General features: G+C 40.0%; 1 protein-coding gene across 2 annotated transcripts in view; it reads right to left on the bottom strand.

Annotated features, from left to right (window-relative positions):
* The window catches only part of LOC116710397 (nuclear receptor coactivator 3-like), a 48,670-nt gene extending 44,905 nt beyond the window's left edge, over positions 1–3,765 (bottom strand). Inside the window, exon 1 of one of the 2 annotated variants that reach the window (XM_032549420.1) lies at positions 3,663–3,765. The gene's annotated coding sequence lies outside the window, so the exon portion shown is untranslated. The remainder of the gene's footprint in view (positions 1–3,662) is intronic. The other variant, XM_032549421.1, reaches the window with a different exon arrangement.
* Between the last annotated feature and the right edge of the window lie 1,944 nt (positions 3,766–5,709).

Below are 5,709 nucleotides of genomic sequence, written 5' to 3' on the forward strand. Positions count from 1 at the left end.
ACAGGGCACTGTAACCCAAACTGTGCTGGTTCTCTTTATCAAGCCAGTCTGAGCAACGCAGTTTTATCCTCAGTAAGTAGCATGATCCAGGGTATTATAAGCCTGGCGGGCCACCAGGCTTTACTTGCTCCCCCCACCAGGCTAAGTGTTGTTTGTTTATTTCAAATAGGGTTCTTCATACACCAGTAGCAGCGACGATAAAGACAGATTAAGTCAGGTTTATAGTTGACGCATTGACTAAGCGCAACCAATGCGCACCAATTGTGCCATCCCTGTACCTGGCCTCATGCTACTATTTCCTAATTATGGTGCCTGCTCATGCATTTAACACAAAAACACGCAAAAAACAGCTATTTTCTTCACAGGGTGACATCACAGGATAACTACACAACACACTACTGGTGGCATGTTTGTTTCAATATTGTTTCTTTAAGTCACTAAATACCTCTTCTAAACATAATTTACTGAAATAAGCGGCCCTTCCCAGAGCTATTTCTAAACCCAGTTACAGAAATACATTCAACGCAATCATACATATGTGGTAGGATATTAAACCGATTATCTCATTATAATGTAATACCGCTAACATTATGGTAATTGCATAATCAATCATGTGACATAAGATCGGGATCTGCCACCATAGAGAGGACCTCTCCCAGACCCATGAGAAAAAGTGATAAGTTAATGAATTATTGCAAACACAGGGGATGGCAGACAAAGAGCGAGAGCCACGGATCGCGGTCACTTCTGCACCCCATCTGCAGTCAAAGAATCCCCCCCAAAAGATTGATTCATTGTTAACGCAGCCTGACACCCTGTGTGAGGGAGAAAGAAAGTGGTAGATAAAGGAACAGAGAATAGGGAACAGGGGGCTCCATTTGCCAAAGAGAAGGAGCAGAAGCAATTCACTGGACAGGTTCCCACAGTGGATATTCATTCCATTTAGAAAACGACATACCTTCGCTTGAGTAATGGTGTTTTGTGAGAGTCAAAGTGAAAAGACAGGTAAGCTCATTTGGCAGTTGAAGACTGCAATCAGTAGTCATGCTTTTTAACTATTGAAGAACTGAACTATGTTCTAGTATCCAGAAAAAAACAGAACAAAACACACAAAACAAAAACATCAGGATCACTTAAGAGAGTCCTTCATGCGAAGAGGCATCAAGATGTAGGTGTCTGCAAGTATTGGCAGGGATGGCCCCAGGGCAGCGGGCCCAACAACACACCTAAACCACAGCCATTTCAGGGGAATGACTAACACACTACCTCATATGAGTACGCTTTCCAAGAATGCCCTCTTACAACCTCAGCCTAACACCTTGTTAAGCTCACAGGGAGTAAGAACCCGAGACTGTATGAAACTCCGGCTGCTTTTCAACCTCCTTCAAAAATGAAACAAAACTTGTAGATGTTTTGTTTTGCCTTTTTTAATCAACAACAAAACCGGGATTTAATCGTGTGATGGGGCCTTATAAGCATGGATTGCCTAATCTCGCCACAGTAAACAGATAAATAACAGATGGATTTACCCGAGCGGACACTCCAAACAGTTCGGGTCAAGTTTGGCAGTTGTTTTCTGTTTTTATGGAACTCCATGTGACATGACAGGTTGCCCAAATAAGTATAAAGCCAATCACTGGATGGTACTGGCTGCAACGTCCCCTAGAAGAGCTGGTTTTTATTTGCAGTTGTGGGTTGGAGTTTTCACAATCCCTGCTGATGATGTAGACTAAATGCACTCAGAACTTAACTTGTTCTCCATCTACTTCTTATTAGGGAAATAGCCAGGCCACAAACTCAAACTTTCGGTCGAACAATGGGACGTTAGAATTATACGAAGGAGAATAGAATTTTATAAACCAACATCCTACTTGGTCATATTATCAACCAACTGATCTAATAAGTGAGCACAAGGTTCAATCAAAAAAAATCTGCGTCCATGTCAAAAGTACAAAAAAAACAAAAAAAAACGTGAAGTGTGCTAGCCAGTTCTACAACAACACTCATTGCACATCTGCACTTTCTAAATGGATGTTTCATTATTGATTTAATTAGCAATATAGAATTCAGTCCAGCTAAGATTGTTGGTAATGTAATTGCATTTGGGTTTTCATAGTTTTTAATAGATAGATAATGTCATCATGTCTGCATAACTGTCTTTAGATGAAATTCTTCTTGGCAGAAGAGCCCTTCACAATGCCTAAAGATTAGTTTAAATTCTCTGATAAATCAAGCCATTTGCTCTGACATAAAACTATTTTGTAGAAGTAACAACACAACAAGCCTAGTAGCTTTGAGTTAGACCAGTTTTAATTAGTCAGTTTTATATATCCAATCAAAAAGAGATAGTTATTTAATACTGTGGGCTGCAGTTTGAACAATTTTTGATCAAGAAAACGTCCCAGGATACCATTTGCTATTTATTCTTTTCAACAACATGGCTAGAGTTATAGCTCAAGTTCAGATGATATTTTGTTCCAATTGCTAGATTCACTGTGCCATCCCCATGCCCTTTAATTTGATATTGCTGGTAGAAGTTTCAACAATTCCCACTGATAAAGTGAACACAAACAGAATTCAAATCATGTATTTATTTACGTCACAATGTCAAACTTTTACCCTGCGACAGACTGGCGACCTGTCCAGGGTGTACCCCGCCTCTCGCCTGGAACGTAGCTGGAGATAGGCACCAGCAACCCTCCCGACCCCATTAGGGACAAAGGGTGAACAGAAAATGGATGGATGGATGGATGTCAAACTTTTAGTTCAACACCGTGCTTGATTCACATGAGTATGTTTTAAAAAATGACTTAATAGTTCTTTCCAAGTCAAGCTGAATGTTTAATTTTACAACTTACATCAATGAACACTTACTGCTCAATGGCGAGATTTAAAAGAAAGAACAAAAACAACAAAAGATGAAATGTTGTCATTCTTTAAATTAATATTCTGTTTTGGGTCTCAGCCTTCCATGCGTTTTAATAAAACATAAAACACTAGAATCTCATATTTGAAAGTGCTGTAACCTGATCTTGGTACGGCTTTAAAGACTCACAGCCCCTGTGGAGGGAGACAGATGATTCCTCCAGCAGCAGACGAACTACAACTGGTCCCTCTCAAAGCGGACCGACTTCCCAAAGCTATCCGGCTACGTTGCGTTCAATGAATGGGGTCAACTCAACTGTAGAGTTTCAAAGAATGCAAACACGTAACAAACAACGGTCCGTAAGCACTGAAAAGCAGACTTTCCTGCCGGGTTGAGCAGGAGGAGGAAGACTACTGCACCCCAGCGAATCAAAGTCAATGTCTCGTAAAACTTTGTGGCTAGCGGAATATGGAAACGGCTATAAACGCGAAAAACCAATAGAAATAACAAACTATCAACTGAAGTTCGAGGTTTATTACTGTCATATTCACGGCGCCGGCCGTCTTGATGTTATTACACGACTAAAATCCCACAACAAATTTACAGTGTTAAGGTGGCTCGTTTTAACACGGTAGCTTAAAAACCACAGCCTGCTCGGAAGCGAAGCAGCACCAACTGCTTCTGCAACAACAACAAAAAACCATCACGCTCAAGCAACCTAGTGCCGGTTGTTCAACACTTGTTTGTGACCGAATCACAAACCACTTAGCAGGGGTTAAAAAAAAAAAAAACTTACCGGCTTCGACGCTTTCATTGACTGCACCAGCTTCTTTAAAGCCTCTACAAACTCTCCGCCATCTTCGGCAATACCGTGTTTGTTTAAATGGGAAACACTCCCAGAGCGGAGGGAGCCAGCTTGTAGCAGAACGAAATGCCCTCTGGGTAATGTAGTTGTGTTCCATTTTGAACTGAAGCAAAATGTTTGGCACTTTCTGAAAATGAACTACACGCACACTAGTACCTTAGGTTACATGACCAGTAGTCACTGATATTATTTGGGGAGAGAGAGACTTAAAATTTTATTTTTAGACGCAGAAGCACTTATTTTAATTGCTTCTCTACATAGCATTGCATTGTCTTGGGCTACACTTTTTTGTAAGACAATTGATTTATTTAAAAATTCTTTCTTTAAAAGTCTTGTTTTTAAATATCTATAAGCACTCTGGTGTGCATTTGAAATTTATTGTGGTGGTAACACAAATATTGCATAGCAACAGTATTCACACGCCTTTAATTGTGTTACAGACTGCATCTAATTCGGCTACTGCAATATGGCACCCAAAAGTAACCTGCATAAATTAACGAAGATACATTCTGAGTTGCTGCAGGAACAGGACAATGAACATTTCATCTATTTTGTGGAAATGTTTTAAGCATCTCTGTTTTTATCATATTCATACGTAATGATTTTTCACGCTGAGATAACCAAGACACTATGTTGTTTTGTTCTTCTTATACAATTTAATGATAACAAACAAATTCAACTTGATAACAGATCTACAAAACCGTCACTGTGAGTTTTATCTGATGTCATCAAACAGAACACTCCATGTACCTCGTCACAGAATTTTACTTTGGCGGATACCCAAAAGGTTGCAAATACACTGTCACATTTAAAACAAACATCAAGCTATACGGTTTGCCACATCATCGTTGTGTAGGCTCACATTATATAAGCAACTTTCTCAGTGGCGATCTGTCAAGCAGGCCAGTTTGCAACTGGTGTGAAAGGAGTGAAGGCCAAGGTTGGCCTGAGAGCAACAGGACAAGTGTGAGGTTAAAGGGCATCGGGGACTAGGGGGTTGAATAGATGAATGTTCTTTACTTGCTCTTTGCTGCGAGGAGAAAATGCTATCTGCCGTCTCACTATGAAAACAGAAGTGAAGTGTGCTAAATTGCGAATATACAATGATGAAATGTTCTAATCGCCACCAAAATGGAAGTAAAACAAAATATTAAAATAAACATTTGTTCGGTTTTGTCACGGTTGTCCACAAAAGGACTTATGATTCATAAGTTCATATAGTAACCAAATAGAAAAGACTGAACTTTTTGTTTGCATGTTGTAGGTTTGTCTGGGAAGAGAGAGTCAGGCACATTCCTAGAGTCCCATGGAGTGTGTTTGTGTCCCTTCCCCCACTAAACATGCTAACCTACACCCCCCCTGTACCCCTTCAGTAAGTGTGAGACACTTTATCCCATTCTCCCTCCCTACTTGCCCTCTCTCCACTTTAAAAGGACAGGAGATAACAGTTTGAAAGGACAGGAGATAGCCCCATAATCATTAATGTATTCAGACTGGTTTACCTGCAAACAGCCAACAACAAGGCTTTCTTTGCACTAACCAATCAGCCCCCACCCCTCTTCTCAGACTTTATGCTGTGAACCTCAAAAGCGTTTTTAATCTGCCTCTAATTCAAATTCATTACATTTTTAGATTCAATTATTCACATTTTTTTTGTTTCCTCTACACGTAGAATGCGTCGTTGTGTGTCAGACGTACAAAACATACCATTAGGTAAACAAAAACAGCAGACTTATTAGTCAAATTAATATAATTCCGCACAAAATGATTAATTTTGAAATGATTAGTGTGATTGGCCGTACACATTTCTGGTTTGAGGGTATACAGACTTCAAGACGAAGCAAGCAAGAACAAAAGAGGGGGAGGGGAGGGGTTATAGTAAAACGAAATCTGATCAACTTTACCCTCACATGAAGATTATCCGCACTTTAACTAAACTTAAAGTGTCGCGTCCTCTTGGCTGAGCTCTCGTCAGAGT

This window comes from Xiphophorus hellerii, chromosome 20 (genome assembly GCF_003331165.1).
Source record: "Xiphophorus hellerii strain 12219 chromosome 20, Xiphophorus_hellerii-4.1, whole genome shotgun sequence".
Taxonomy (NCBI): domain Eukaryota; kingdom Metazoa; phylum Chordata; class Actinopteri; order Cyprinodontiformes; family Poeciliidae; genus Xiphophorus; species Xiphophorus hellerii.